Source organism: Saimiri boliviensis, chromosome 11 (genome assembly GCF_048565385.1).
Source record: "Saimiri boliviensis isolate mSaiBol1 chromosome 11, mSaiBol1.pri, whole genome shotgun sequence".
In the NCBI taxonomy this organism is placed as follows: domain Eukaryota; kingdom Metazoa; phylum Chordata; class Mammalia; order Primates; family Cebidae; genus Saimiri; species Saimiri boliviensis.
The window spans coordinates 92,125,450-92,142,184 of NC_133459.1; the positions used below are offsets into that span (position 1 = coordinate 92,125,450).

The following is a 16,735-nucleotide window of genomic DNA, read 5'->3' on the forward strand; positions in this document are numbered from 1 at the left end:
TATTTATCTGTTTTACGTTTTACCTCTGCTTTTTATGATTTATTTTGTTCTACTTACTTTGGTTTTAATTTGCTTGTCTTTTCCTAGAATCTTAAAATATAAATTTAAAACACTGATTTAAAATTTTTTTGTTCCCTAGTATACTCATAAAAACCTATACATTTTTCCTATGTATCAATTTAGCTGCATCTCACAAATTTTAACATCTTGTGTTTTCATTTTCATTCCAAGTATTTTCCAGTTTTCTCTTCTCTTGGATTCATGTTGTTTTGCAGCATATTATCTAGTTCCAAATATTTCATAATTTAATAGATTTCTTACTGTTACTGATTCTAATATAATTTTGTGGTCAACAAACAATCCGTAACATTTTTTGAAAATTTGTTGAGATTTATTTTACAGCTTAGTGTATATGATTTATCTTGGTGTATGTGATTTATCTTCGTGAATGTTACGTGTGTATTTGTGAAGATTTATGTGTTAGCTGTTCTTAGATGTAGTTTGCTTAAACGTCAACTTAGCTTACTTGTCTTATTGATTGTGTGAATTAATTTTGTTTTAGTGGGCAGTAAAATTACCGTCAGATCACTTTGGACTTATGTAGACTTGTTTTGTGCTTTATTATGATGCATCATGGAAAGCCCACAGTATTTCCCAAGACCCTCTAATTTGGCAAGACTCAATCACCAATCCACTTCTTTGTGGATTTTGTCAGGGTTTGGTTTTAGGCTTTACTAGGGCTGGTCTAGAATAGGTCTTATTGTAAAATGTGACACTTATTCCTAAAGCAGTTATTCTAGTGTCTCAGTTGGATACCTGGGTGCTAATGAGGTGTGCATGAGGTCTCTCCCCCACCACGGATGGCAGGAACTCCGTCGTCCATTTCCCAATGCTCCTCCACCTGAAGTACCTCTGGTCCAAACATAGTTTTGTAGCAGCCACCCCTCTGTTAAATCTGTTAGTCTTTTCCCTGTGCAGGTAGAGTCCGGTCCTTGATAAGTATGCACATGGAACCCCACGTGGACTTTGGGAGCTGCTCCTCTGCACAGCCCTGTCCTCGTTGATGCCCTACCCTGCTTCAGCGGCCCTGACCTCTGATCTCTGCCTTCTCAGCTCGATTGGGCTGCCCTGCTCTGAGTGGACTTTAGCCCACTGTGCAGCTGGTGAGAAATTCTCCCCAGCAAAGAACTAGGAAATCATGGGACTTCCCCCTTAAGTTTCCTGTTTCTCAACAAATCAAAGTATGCTGCTGTTGTCCGTTGTCTGAAGACGATTTTATGGCTGTTTATGGAGGTAGGATTAGTCTGACATCATTTATTCTAATAGACAGAAGCAGAAGTCTGTTATACTTTTTAAATTACTGTCTTCATAATATTATGGTAGACAGAATCCTAAGATGACTCCAGTGATCTTTACTCTTATGTAATCTCTTTTTCCTAAATGTAGACAAAGGCAGTGATGAGATATCACTCCTGCAATTATGTTATGATTCATGGCAAAAACAATTTAGCAAATGTAATCAAGATCCCAAATCAGTAGAAATTAAGATTGAGAGATTATCTTATGAGCTTGACCTAATGAAGGTAACTTCCTTGGAGGAATTGAGGGCTTCCTGGAGTGATGGGATGTGCAGTATGGTTTCCACGCAGGGCGGCTCTCCTCTGCAGGATGGAGGAAGTATGCAGTGGAAACATGGGAGGTTTCTAGGAGCAGTGAGAGGCCCCTGGCTGACAGCCAGCAAGAAAGCAGAGATCTCAGTCCTACAGTCACAAGGAACTGAATTCAGCTGGCAACCTGAGGGAACCTGGGGGGAAGTTCTTCCCGGAACCTCGAGAAAGAAACTCAGCCTCATTTCAGCCTGTGAGGCCTTGAAAAGAAGACCCGGCTAACCCATGCCTGAACTAATGATCTGTGGAAGCGGCAAGAAAGTAATGGTTGCTATTTTAAGCCTCTAAAATTTGTGATAATTTGGTATGCAGCAATAGGAAACTAACACAATAAAATGCAGAAAACTTTGGAGTGGGGACCAGAACCAAACAGTTGGAGAGGGATGCCTGTATGCTGCCTAGGTTGAATTGGGGCTGTTGTTCCTCATCTAATTAGCTATGACCCATGAAGGTGCACAGCTATACACAGAAATTGATTGGCACTAGGCTGAATCCTAAGGAAGCAGGCATTGCATGCTTTAGAGTAGAGAAGATTACCCTGATTTTGGGGTTACTATATCACAAGCCATATGTCAGGTCCTTTTGGGAGAAGGCCTGGAGGAAGGTTTACAGCATTGTGACAACATTAAAGCCTTCTTTCTTCCTCAAAGGGACCCAAGATCCCCTCAGTCGAGAAGCTCCCGGTGTCAGAACTAGATGCCAGGTCATAAATTGCCACTATGGTGACTCCATCAGGTCTCTGTCCTCAGAGCTAGAGCTTCTCTAATTATTACCTAAGTCAATTTCTTAGTAGATTTCCCATCCATCACATTCCCAGAGACCCCCCACAATGAATAGTAACCACTAGATATCCCTGTCTCTCAAGGAAATCCCTCCTGCCTTGTCTCTAGACGGCCGAGTGCCCCTGCCTATCCTCTGCTCTTTCAGAACCCTGTTGTAATCAGTGACAGCAGGGGAGCCAATTGCATGGCATCATCTCCCACAATGACCTCCAGCCTGCAGAGGATAAGCACCATGCATGCCGCTGTTCCCCTCACCCATGCATTTAACACCTTGGTGAAAATAATGTCTCTGGATCTTCCTTGGTGGGAGCCAAAAGAACAAAGGTAAATACTATCCTTGGAGCCCACTGAGAATTGTTGTGGAAGAGTGGCCATTGAAGAAATAGAGAGGGCCGGGCGTGTGGGTCACGCCTGTAATCCCAGCACTTTGGGAGGCCGAGGCGGGTGGATCGGGAGGTCAAGAGACCGAGCCCATCCTGGTCAACATGGTGAAACCCCGTCTCTACTAAAAATACAAAAAATTAGCTGGGCATGGTGGCACGTGCCTGTAATCCCAGCTACTCAGGAGGCTGAGGCAGGAGAATTGCCTGAACCCAGGAGGCGGAGGTTGCGGTGAGCCGAGACCGCGCCATTGCACTCCAGCCTGGGCAACAAGAGCAAAACTCCGTCTCAAAAAAACAAAAAAAGAAAGAAAGAAAGAAAAAAAGAAATAGAGAGATGCAGCTATTGCCAGATACTCAGCGCTGGAGCAGGGAGGGAGAGGGAAGGAACACTGACCTCACCTTCCTCTCACGTCCAGGCTCCGTCGGGTGTCCCCCATCGCTAACCCTAACTGGATTTGTGCACGCAGGGGAGCCAGGGTTGTGTTCTAGAGGTGACAAGCCCCAAGTGGCATGAGACAGGATGGAGATGAGTGGACAGTGGACCTGTGGGCAGGTGCAGGGGATGCTATGGGAAACAAAAGGGGAATACTAGCTGATAACACTAGGTGACACTAATATCCCAAAGTCTGTGCTCATGTAGAGAAAAGAAAGGTCAGCATAAAGCACTAAACCAGGAGTCGAGATGCTGTATTTTCAGCTGTCATTCCAGCAGCTAAATTCTAAAGGGCCAGCTCATTTCATGGCTCTTTAATTTAACCTAAAGTGCCAGGTAGCATTGAGGCTGGCAGAGCCACGTTCAGTTATGCGTTGAAGAATGCACAGAGACTGCCAGGCTGAGGGAAGACACAAGAGAATAGAAGAGGTGCTCACAGTGGGGAAACAGACCATGCGGCCCCAGAGCCAGGGGCAGCACCAGCCACTGTCGGCTGCTCATTTTCCCAGACGGAGCCCACAAGCCTCAGCCATGCTTTGCTTCTGCAAGATGCCTCTTCACCTTTTCAATAAGCTTGCTGAATTTAAGCTAACTGGAGTTTATTTCTCCTTCATCATAAATGAATCTCTTCGCTGGAACAATCTCCGGTGAGCTGTGGGCACAGCAGGCAGGCCCACCTCTGCTTCTGCTCCAACATCTCCCTTGTGGGTTGAAAAGGAAGAGGTACTGAAGTACCTCCACATTTTCCTCTGGCTCTGATATTCTGTCATTCGGGTGTTTTTTTTCAATGCCTTTGTTTCTGGACGCATGTATCTCAAGGCAACCAGCTGAACCAACTTTGCTGTGTCCAGATACTTCTGGTGGTATTTCAGATGAGACACTCTTGGCTTGCTGAACTCACAAACACCGAACCAATTCCGTGACCATCTGCTTCATGGCCACGTGTTTGCTCATTTTATATGTACATAAAGGGAGGAGACAGACAGCAAACTTGCATGCTGTAAATTGTATCATCTTAAAAACAAAACAAGGCAAGACTTTGCAATAAAACCATAAGATTTATTAATTTTAAGCCTAATGCAATAAAGAATGCCCATAAAATTCTTATCTAAAGAACGTTTCGAAAATTGTTGAACAAGGGACATCATCATTTAAAGTGATATGAAGAAACCTTCTCGGCTACACAGATGTGCTAGATTAAAGAGAAAAAAATCAGGCCCCGTCTCTGCCCTGGAAGAACTATTGGTAGCGTCTTTCAAAAAGCTCTCTGTATTGGAGTATGCACCATGATCCACAGGATCACATTTGATCTCAACTGCTGGCTGCTTCTTGGCATCAACACTGGATTTCCAACTAGTAAATCTTGCCAAGATCTGAGTTTTCTGCTGATATTCTGCGATTTTGTTTGACCATCCTTATCTTCAAGGACTACCAAGAAGGAACAAAGAATATATTTCGCTGCTTTATGGAAAAAAGTTTTCACCAATGAGACACTTTCTTACTGTGAAAGTGATTACCATCAAGTGATCAGAGAAGTCTCCTGTGCCCTGATCACTTGAGTACCCTGTGCGGCCTCACAGGGGCTCATGCTGGTCACAGGATTCCTTAAATGATTAACCTTCTTTCTGAATCCCAGCTTCATGGTGGTGGTGATGGCAGGTGTCCCTGTATCTCACACTCATGTCTCTGAAGTCATCAGCCACATCCCCAGATGGAAAAACTTACACATATAGAGAGAGGCCTTCCGAAGTTGAGAAAGATTTCCCCCTTCCCATACATTAATGGTTAGAATGTATAATAGTATACACACTGTGGGGGAGAAAGTCTGGCAGATTCTTACAGAACGAAACAACTACCTCCTCTGTGATTCAGTAATTCCTAAGTATCGAAGAGAAATTGAAATATATCTCTGCAAAATAATTTACACAGGAATGTTTATGGCAGTTTTATTCCTAATAGCAAAAACTGGAGACATTCAAATATCTGTCAATATGAGAAGGGAGAGATACTGTGATACATTCATTCCACGGAAGGCTAAAGGAACAAACTGTTGACACACAAAACAACATAGATGAATCTCAAAAACATTTTATTGAGTGTGAAAGGAGCCATATACAAAAGAGTACACATTCTTTAATCCCACTGATAGATGTTCTGGTGGAAAACGTCCCCACAGAACAGTAGTTGCCTACAGATGGAGTCAAAATTGATGGTGAAAGGGTGCAAGGAAATTTTTAGGGTGTTGAGAATGTTTCATATATTCATAAACATTTGTCAAAATTCATCTAATATTCACTTATGATTTGAGTATTTAATTGCATATAAATTTTAACTCAAAAGAAAATAAACTTGTGGATAAATATTTAACTTCAGTAAAAGATGTGAATGCTGAAGGATTTAGAGAGGAAAGTGTACTGATGTCTGCAGTTTACCTTGAGATGCGTCAGAAAGCTAAGATGAATGAATGGATGGACTGGGAGATGGGCAAATATATAGATATGTGATAAAGCAAGTATAGTAAATGTTAATGATAGAATCCAAGGCATAGGCATACAGGTAAAAACACCCCACCTTTGTAAAGGTCTTTCAATGTTGTTTTATGTTCAAAAATTTCAATAAGGAAATACTTTGAGCCTTTGCAGGCCCCACAAGGAGGGAAATTACCATCCACATAATCGGTCAGCTATATTACGACCATATCCATTAGAACACCAATTTCTTGCCCAAAATAAAGCCATTCTTTGTCATCAATTTGAAGAGAACCTGGCAAAGCCAGTCCAGGAGTAACCAGTGTCGTGGCCAGGGACTCTCAGGGGATTTGGTATCCCCCTGCATGAGAGTGAAGCCGAGCATCAGCATCAATAGCTTCTCTCTTCCAGGGAGCAACACAAATCCTGTGTCCTACTTTTTACATGAAATTGGTCTAGCCCACACAGTCTTCTACCTGAAACACTGGCTCCTGACTGCTTCCAACCTGTTCTTGCAGAAGACGTGGATTTGCCTCTATTACCCAAGCTGACCACTGCTGGATAAACTTCAGATGGCTAGAAGTCTCTCTAGAGGAGAAAACCCCAAAAGGGAGTCTAGCCAAGCTGGTTTATAAACCCATTGATTCTCATCATGTTTCCCTCATGTATTCAGGAACCATACATTAAGCCTTTATTATATGCTGGCATTGTGGTAGATGCTGAAACAGAGCAATGAGCCTCTGCTATCACCAAAGTCACAACGTCAACTTTGCTGCACCCTGTAGTTGATACCTAGCGCCACATCCTCACACAGGAACTTCCTCCGCTTTCACTTTCTGGCTCTGGGGCTTCCAGATGGCTTGTCAATGTTAGTCAGGGCCAAGATTGCTGAAACAACTGAAAGACACCCTCTGACCCACCACCAACAGTTCCCACTCCCGGAGCAAACCACACCCATTGCTCTCACTTGAAATCCTGAGCCGCAAGGCCTATCTTTCAGTACCTAGCACTGCATACTATGAAATCCAATGCCCCCCTACATTGTGGAGGACCTGAAACAAACATGGCCTTCTCATTTCCCTAATGTCAGTATCAGGGGCTCAAGGCTCCCTCAGCCAGAAAGCATGAAGGACACCTATTTGACTTTACACTCACTTTTTTCTTATTTCTAATTGGTCAGGCTGGTCTTGAATTCCTGACCTCGTGATCTGTCGATGTTGGCTTCCGAAGTGTCCACTTTTTAAAAATGATATTAAGAGCTTAATAAAGCTCTTACTATGTGCCAAGTACTATATTAGACGCTTTGCATTCTTTATCTCATTTAATATTCACAACTTCCCTATGGCAGATGTGTAATTAATACCTGATTTTATTAGAAGGGAAACAGAGGATTCTTGAAGCTAAATATCTACCCCCAAAGCCCCCCAGCTAATAAGCAGCAGAACCCCATGAGAACCTGAGTCTCTGATGCCAAAGCTGAGGCACTGACAACCATACTCATCTGCTTCCCTCTAAATCCATTATTTAAGTTAGAAGTGAAGTCAGAAATCACCCACTCCAACTCCTTTGTTTTAAAGATGAGGAAACTGAGGCCCGGTAAGGGGAATACTTATTCCCTCGCAAAAGACTTATCTTCTCAAGAAGGACTGGGGCATTTTCTTTGAGTAGCTGTCATTTTCTTTCTTTTGTTGTGGTAATATGCACATAACATAAAATATATGATCTTAACATTTTAAAATGTACCATTCAGTGGTATTAAATACATTCATAAAGTGCAACCATTACCACTGCCTTTAGAACTCTTTTTATCGTGGAAACCAGAAACACTGCACCCATTAAACAATAACTTCCCCTATCCTCCTCACCCAGCTCCTGACAACCACCACTCTACCGTCTGCTTCTATAAGTTTGATGGCTCTAAGTGCCTCAGAGAAGTGGAATCATACAGTTTTTTTTGTTTGTTTGTTTGTTTTTTGAGACGGAGTTTCACTCTTGTTGCCCAGGCTGGAGTGCAATGGCGCGATCTCGGCTCACCGCAACTTCCGCCTCCCGGGTTCAGGCAATTCTCCTGCCTCAGCCTCCTGAGTAGCTGGGATTACAGGCACACACCACCATGCCCAGCTAATTTTTTGTATTTTTGGTAGAGACGGGGTTTCACCATGTTGACCGGGATGGTCTCGATCTCTTGACCTCGTGATCCACCCGCCTCAGCCTCCCAAAGTGCTGGGATTACAGGCGTGAGCCACTGCGCCCGGCCGGAATCATACAGTTTTTGTCTTATTGTGACTGGCTTATTTCATTAAGCATGATATCTTCAAAGTTCATCTATGTTGGCTGTGCGCGGTGGCTCACGCCTATAATCCCAGCACTTTGGGAGGCCGAGGCGGGTGGATCACGAGGTCAAGAGATCAAGACCGTCCTGGTCAATATGGTGAAACCCCGTCTCTACTAAAAATACAAAAAAATTAGCTGGGCATGGTGGTGTGTGCCTGTAATTCCAGCTACTCAGGAGGCTGAGGCAGGAGAATTGCCTGAACCCGGGAGGCGGAGGTTGTGGTGAGCCGAGATCACGCCATTGCACTCCAGCCTGGGTAACAAGAGCGAAAATCCATCTAAAAAAAAAAAAAAAAAAAAAAAAAAAAAAAAAAAAAAAGCCAGAGTCTGGGTGTCATGTACTACAAATTTAGTGGCTTCACGCAGAAGCTGGTGGGAGCGTGGGCTTTGGAGGCCTATAGCCCACAGGGATTAAAGCCTGTGGTTCCCACAGAAGCACCACCTATCATATTTGCCACACCAACTAAACTGACCTCCGATTCCACAGTGTATGATTATGCTGGGAAAAACACAGTTCCAGTGCTGCGGAAGATTGTCCAGAAAGCTGATGGTGTGCCCATCTACCTGAAACGAGGCCTGCTTGACCAAATGCTTTACCGGACCACCATGGCGCTGACTGTGGGAAGGACCAGCTACTGCCTGATCGCCCTCTACATGGCTGCACAGCCCAAAAAATGAGTTAGGCTGCAGAGGACTGGTTTGGGTTTTTTTGGCATAAACCCTTTGAATTTCCTTTTTCATTGTTAATTTTTTTTTTTACTTGGATGGCTTAACATTTTTAAAAATGCAAGAAAAATAGGAAGAAACGAAGACAATATTTTGGTTTGCTTATGAAATGCATATGGCTTGTCAGAGCTCATTCCACGGTTAAAGCCATTGTTTAAAGAAACGCTGCTGTGCTCTGTGTTTGTGCTCCTGATTTCCCTGGAGGGTCTGGATGAAAGTTGCACACAGACTCATTAATGTCAGTCTGTGCCTCAGGGACTTGAGGCTGCGTTTTTGAGCACGGGGTGCAGAAGCCTTTCTGGATTTGGATGTGGCTGTGGAAAGAATACAGAAGCCAAGGCCATGTGCATAAAATAAGGGGTTTGAGTTAGTAGTCACTTCGGGGATTTTTTTCCATTTTGCAGTAACATGTTAAAAGAAATTATTTGTAACCTGCCTCTGTTCATTGGGCAGTTCATTTCAAAGGGTTATTTGCCTCGTTTCCTGTCTTCAGTGAAATCTTATGTGTAATTGTGTGTATTTATTCCACCATGGGAACAGAGAACACCTGCTTAGTGTTGCACTTTAGACCAGTGTCTGTTTTATTAACAGCTTTGCCAACAAATTCTCCTTTATCTTTTAAAAATGTTATAGCTTTAAATTATGACTTATTTTGACGGTGGAATAAATACATGAATTAAAAAAACAGTACATCCATGTTGTGGCATATTGCAGAATTTCATTTTTTTTTAAGGCTGAATAATATTCCATTGCATGGATCACCACATTTTGCTCTCCCAATTCAAAAAGAAGAGCTAACTATTCTAAACATATATGAACCCAATACAGGAGCACCCAGATTCTTAAAACAAGTTCTTAGAAACCTACAAAGAGACTTTAGACTCCCATGCAATTACAGTGGAAGGCTTCACACCCCCCTTGTCAGTATTAGGCAGATCAATGAGACAGAAAATTAAGGAGGATATTCAGACTTCAACTCAGCTCTGGATCAAGTGGACCTTGCACACATGTACAGAAGTCTTTACCCCAAGTCAAAATAATATACATTCTTCTCAGAGCCACATGGCACTTAATCTAAAATAGACTACATGATTGGAAGTAAAACACTCTCAGCAAATGCAAAAGAACTGAAATCATAACAAAGTCTCTGAGACCACAGTGCAATCAAACTAGAACTCAGGATTAAGAAACTCATTCAAAACCACATGATTTCATGGAAATTGAACAACTTGCTCCTGAATGACTCCTGGGTAAAAAATGAAATGTAGACAGAAATAAACAAGTTATTTAAAACCAATGAGAACAAAGAGACAACATAGCAGAATCTCTGGAACACAGCTAAAGCAGTGTTAAGAGGGAAATTTATAGCACTAAATGCCCACATCAGAAAGCTAAAAAGCTAACAAACTTACACACTGACATCACAATTAAGCTAAAAAGCTATCAAACTGACACCCTGACATCACAATTAAAAGAGCTAGAAAGGCAAGAGCAAACTAACCAAAACGTAGCAGAAGCAAGAAATAACTTCAGGTCTTATAAATAAGATCAGAGAAGAATCAAAAGAGATGGAGACACGAAAAATCCTCCAAAAAAGATCAACGAATTCAGTAGCTTATTTTTTAAAAAATTTTAAAAAATAAATAGACCACTAGGTAGACTGATAAAGGAGAGGGAGAAGATTCTAATAGACACAATAACAAATAATAAAGGGGATATTACCAATGACCCCTCAGAAGTACAAACTACCATCAGAGATTACTACAGACACCTCTATGCAAATAAACTAGAAAATCTAGAAGAAATAGATAAATTCTTGGATCCATACACCCTACCAAGACTAAACCAGGAAGAAGTCGATTCTCTGAATAGAACAATAACAAGCTCTGAAATTGAGGCAGTAATTAATAGCCTACCAACCAAAAAAAGCCCAGGACCAGATGGATTCACAGCTGAATTCTATCAGAAATACAAAGAAGTCCTGGTACTATTCCTTCTGAAACTATTCCAAACAACTGAAAAGGAGGGACTCCCCCTAACTCCTTTCATGACGCCAGTGTCATATTCTAATACCAAAACTGGGAAGAGACACAAGAAAAAAAGAAAACTTCAGGCCAATATCCCTGATGAACATCAATGTGAAAATCCTCAATGACATGCTGGCAAACTAAATCCAGCAGTGCATCAAAAAACGTATCTACTACCATCAAGTCGGCTTCATCCCTGGGATGCAAGGATGGCTCAATATATGCAAATCAAGAAATGTAATTCATCACATAAACAGAACCAAAGACAAAAACACATTATTATCTGAATAACTGCAGAAAAGGCATTTGATAAAATTCAACATCCCTTCATGTTAAAACCTCTCAGTAAACTAGGTACTGATGAAACATATCTCAAAATAATAAGAGCTATTTATGACAAACCCATAGCCAATATCATAGTGAATAGGCAAAAGCTGGAAGCATTGCCTTTGAAAACTGGTACTAGACAAGGATGCCCTCTTGCATCACTCCTATTCAACATAGTATTGGAAGTTCTGGCCCAGGAAATCAGGCAAGAGAAAGAAATAAAGGGTATTCAGATAGGAAGAGAGGAAGTCAAGTTGTCTCTGTTTGCAGATATGATTTTATATTTAGAAGATCCCATCATCTCAGCCCAAACACTTCTTGAACTCATAAGCAACTTCAGCAAAGTCTCAGGACACAAAATCAATGTGCAAAAATCACAATCATTCCTTTACACCAATAGGCAAGCAGAGAGCCGACTCATGAATGAACTCCCATTCACAATCACTACAAAGAGAATAAAATACCTAGGAATACAGCTAACGAGTGATGTGAAGAACCTCTTCAAGCAGAACTATGAAACACTGCTCAAAAAAATAAGAGAGGACACAAACAAACGGAAAAACATTCCATCCTCATGGATAGGAAGAATCAGTATCATGAAAAATGACCATCCTGCCCAAAGTAATATATAGATTCAATGCTATTCCCATCAGACTACTATTCACATTCCTCACAGAATTAGAAAAAAACTATTTTAAATTTCGTATGGAATCAAAGAAGACCCAGTATAGCCAAGACAATCCTAAGTGAAAAAAAATAAAGCTGGAGGCATCACACTACCTAACTTCAAACTATACTGCAAGGCTACAGTAACCACAACAGCATGATACAGGTACCAAAATAGACATACAGACCAAGGGGGCAAAACAGAGACCTCAGAAATTAGACCGTACATCTACAACCCTCTGATCTTCTACAAACCTAATAAAAACAAGCAATGGGGAAATGATATCCTGTTAAGTAAATTGTGCTGGGAAAACTATCTAGTCATATGCAGAAAACTGAAACTGAACCCCTTCTTTACACCTTATACAAAAATTAACTCAGGATGGATTAAAGACTTAAGTGTAAAACTCAAAACCATCAAAACTCTAGAAGAAAACCTAGGCAATACCATTCAGAACATAGGTATGGGCAAAGACTTCATGACTAAAACACCAAAAGCAATTGCAACAAAAGCCAAAATTGACAAATGGGGTCAGTGAAACTAAGGAGCTTTGGCACAGCAAAAGAAACTATCATCAGAGTAAACAGGCAACCTACAGAAGGGGAGAAAATTTTTGCAATCTGCTCATCTGACAAAGGTATAATATCCATAATTTGTGAGGAACTTAACCATGTTTATGAGAAAAATCCAAACAACCCCATCAAAAAATGGGCAAAGGATAAGCACAGATAGTTCTCAAAAGAAGACTTTTATATGGCCAGCAAACATAGGAAAAAAAGCTCAAACATCGCTGATCACCAGAGAAATGGAAATCAAAACCACAATGAGATGCCATCTTATGGTAGTCAAAAGGCGATCATTAGAACGGCAGGAAGCAATTGATGCTGGTGAGGCTGTGGAGAAATAGCAATGCTTGTTATACTGTCGGTGGAAATACCATTTGAGACCCAGCAATCCCATTAATGAGTATATGTCCAAAGGAATATAAATCATTCTACTATAAAGACATATGCATTCATATGTTTACTGTACCACTATTTACAATAGCAAAGACATGGAACCAACCTAAATGCCCATCAGTGATACACTGGCACATAGAGATCATGAACTACTATGCGGTCACAAAAAGGAATGAGATCTTGTCCTTTGCAGGGACATGGATGAAGCTGGAACCCAAAATTCTCAGCAAACTAACAGAGGAACAGAAAACCAAACATCAAAAGTTCTCACTAATAAGTGGGATGAAACATTGAGAACACATGAACACAGAGGGGAGCAACATGCAGCAGGGCCTGTTGGGGGACAGTAGAGGTGCAGGAACTTGGGTGTAGCAAACCACCATGACACAGGTATACCTAGGTCACAAATCTGCACACTCTGCACATGTATCACAGGTTTTTTTTTTTTAGAAGCAATAAAGGGGAAAAAAGAATATTTATAGTGATTTTAAGCCAAAACCAGAAATAGCCAGAATGCCCATCAACCAAGAATGAATAATAATAGTAATAAATATCTGTTACATTCATATAATGAAATAGTACTTAGCAATATTTAAAAAACTGATACCAGCAATAATGTAGATGAATTCCAAAAGCTTTATGCTGAGTGAAAGAATCCACACATAAAAGAGTATATATTATATGATTTCGTTCATATGAAATTGACGGAAAGGCAAAAGTAATCCATGGTGACTAGATGCAGGATTGGTGGGAAGACTGCATGGGAAGGGGCGGGAGGGATTTTCCAAGGTGATGGAACTGTTCTGTATCTTGATCTGGATTAATGTTACATAAGCATGTAGATATGTCAGAATCCTTCTGGTTTAATATTTAGATGTGTGCATTTTATTCTATATAAATTAAAGCAAATAAAATGATGCTATCACAAAAATCTTTATAAAATACAAAATGAAACAAAATAAAACAAGGAATTTGGTAATAAAGGAAATCACATTTTCACCTAGTCATTTTGAGGAGTTGACATGGTAACACGCGCAACAGACAAGAAAGAAATGGGGCAGGGCGCTGCGGCTCACACCTGTAATCCCAGCACTTCGGGAGGCCGAGGCGGGTGGATCACGAGGTCAAGAGATCGAGACCATCCTGGTCAACACGGTGAAACCCCGTCTCTACTAAAAATACAAAAATTAGCTGGGCATGGCAGCACGTGCCTGTAATCCCAGCTACTCAGGAGGCTGAGGCAGGAGAATCGCCTGAGCCCAGGAGGCGGAGGTTGCGGTGAGCCGAGATCGCGCCATTGCACTCCAGCCTGGGTAACAAGAGCGAAACTCCGTCTAAAAAAAAAAAAAAAAAAAAAAAACGAAACAAGTGGATACATTGTAGAAAGAAAATTACTTAAAGGACCAGGGAGAAGAGAGGAAGAGAAAGAAGGAGGGAGGAAGAGAGACATTTTGAAGCCATCAAAATCCAAAGTGAAATAAAAAGAAAAATGTGAGAAAGCAAACAACCAAAAATCACAGGCTATGGTCCTCTGGTTAAATAGCTTTTTCCAAGCCAGAAGAGGTACAGACCAGTTCTCAAATAATCATAGTCATTAAAGATATTTATAGATCTCTAATCCAGCTTTATGGCAACCCAGTGGAGGCAGCAAACTGAGAAGCCGCGAACAGAGACACACCACAGAGAATCTGAACCTGGCGGGAGTTTAGGAAACCATCTAGTTTAACTCCCTTATTTTAATTATAAGGAAATAAGAAAGTAAAGTCATGGGGCATTTTGCTCAGTGTCATAACTAATCCCTTATGTGTTTATAGCACTTCTGAGTTTTCACAGCACTTTACAGTTTTAAAGAATTTTCACATAGATTATCATAATTGGTCTTCCCAGCAGCCTGGTGAGCTGACTGGAAAAGGGATTATTTCATGTATTTGTTTTGCTAATTACAAAATAAAACATGCTAGTGACCGTTTTCAAACAACACAAAATTACATAAAAAGTCAAAGTTCTTCTCTTTTCCCACTCCCACTTCACTGCCCAAGAATAATCACAGATCAGTGTGATTGGCATGTTTTTCTTTTTTTTAATATAATTTATTTATTTTACTTTAGGTGCATGCGATATCTGGCGTTTCTCCCCATGTTATCCCTCCCTACCCCTCATTATCTCTCCGCTACCCCACCCCCAACTGTCCCCTGTGTGTGACGCTCCTCTCCCTGAGTTCACGTGGTCTTGTTGTTCAACACCCACCTATGAGTGAGAACATGTGGTGCTTGGCTTTCTGTTCTTGTGTCAGTTTGCTGAGAATGATGGTTTCCAGATTCATCCAAGTCCCCACAAAGGACACAAACTCATCGTTTTTTATGGCTGTGTAGTATTCCATGGTGTATATGCACCACATTTTCTTTGTCCAGTCTATCATTGATGGGCATTTGGGTTGCTTCCAGGTCTTTGCTATTGTACACAGGGCTGCAAAGAACCTATGTGTGCATGTGTCCTTACAGCAGAACGATTTATAGTTCTTCGGGTATATACCCAGTAATGGGATTGCTGGGTCAAATGGAATTTCTATTTCTAGATCCTTGAGGAATCGCCACACTGTCTTCCACAATGGTTGAACTCATTTACACTCCCACCAACAGTGTAAGAGTGTTCCTATTTCTCCACATCCTCTCCAGCATCCGTTGTCTCCCGATTTGCATGTTTTTCTATGCATACAAATTAATTCACTTGTGAATACTTAACACAGCTTATTTCTTTTACAAAAATGAAGTTGTAGTCTACATACAAAATGTGCTTTTTAACAAACACAACACTGAAATTTTAGTAGAAAAATCAAAGCAACCCAAAAGCTCCACTCTTATAAGGCCTCTGTGAATATAGCAGAATTTAGAAAGCTTACAATTTACAAGAGAGTAAACACAAATTTAGTTTAACGTTAGACAGACGTGTTTTTAAAGCCTTCTGCGGTCTCCTTTCTCTTCCTCTTCACCTTTTTCTCCTGCTCCCCTCCATTACATTTTAAGTGTATTGCTCAAAAGCAGAACAATTTAGGTACGTATTTTACTGCCTAGCATTCTCCTAATCAATTTTCTTAGGTCTCACTTTCCACCTCAATTTACTTACCAAGGTATTTTTCCTATCAAAGACAATTCTCCCCAAAATGAATTATAGTGCCTGCTATTATAATAGCCTTTCATTTTTCTACATATGCATCTGTAAAACGTACGTTAAGTTATTCAGATAAAAAGCCCACACTAGTCTGTAAAAATCTGTAGAAGAAAATATAGAGAAAAGAAACGTACATGTATTGTGGGCCTTCTATCTGTCAAGCACTATTCCTGGGCATTTCAATACACTGAGATTTGTCCAGTGAGCATTTGTTAAACACAGCTGAAGTGCCAGACATACAGACAAATATGTAAAGTCACATCTCTATTCTCGAGAAAAGATACCTCATGGAGGACCTTAGGCCCATAAACAAATAATTTCCATACGCTGTGGGAAATGTTATGGAGGAGGGGGCTGGTTTAGGGCAGGGTCCATGAAGGAGGTTAAGCCTGAGCTGGAAACCTTGACAGATGAAAGGTTTTTATTTTACATCTTGGTAGTAGAACTTCCATCATGACTCTTCGGCAAATCAACTGACGCTTTCTAGCTGGCAGCGCTTTTCATGAAAATAGATAATGGATTGTCCATGCAGTGGTGGAGGAGAGTTAGTTCCATGCCACGTGTCTCCCACTGTGGGGTGAGTGGGGATGGGTCCTGCTGCTCTCAAGACAAGAGTTTCATCAAACTGGCTGTAAAAGTTAATGGACACCTCCACAGTGACTCATTTCCTCTCTCCCGCTGGTAGGAGTGGCTTCACTATCAGGAGATGTTACAGGGTTTGCTTGCATCAGGATCATGGTCACTATCTCTGTCAAATATGAAAGGACAGGGTCCAAAACCATAAAACTTTGCAC

The 16,735-nt window shown here is 41.1% G+C and overlaps 1 pseudogene across 1 annotated transcript; it reads left to right on the forward strand.

The window, feature by feature from the left end:
- Positions 1–8,384: 8,384 nt before the first annotated feature.
- Positions 8,385–9,476, forward strand: LOC101041110 (cytochrome c oxidase subunit 7A2-like, mitochondrial pseudogene; annotated as a pseudogene). The gene has a single exon (XR_012512623.1). The product of XR_012512623.1 is annotated as a cytochrome c oxidase subunit 7A2-like, mitochondrial pseudogene (transcript).
- Positions 9,477–16,735: the final 7,259 nt, after the last annotated feature.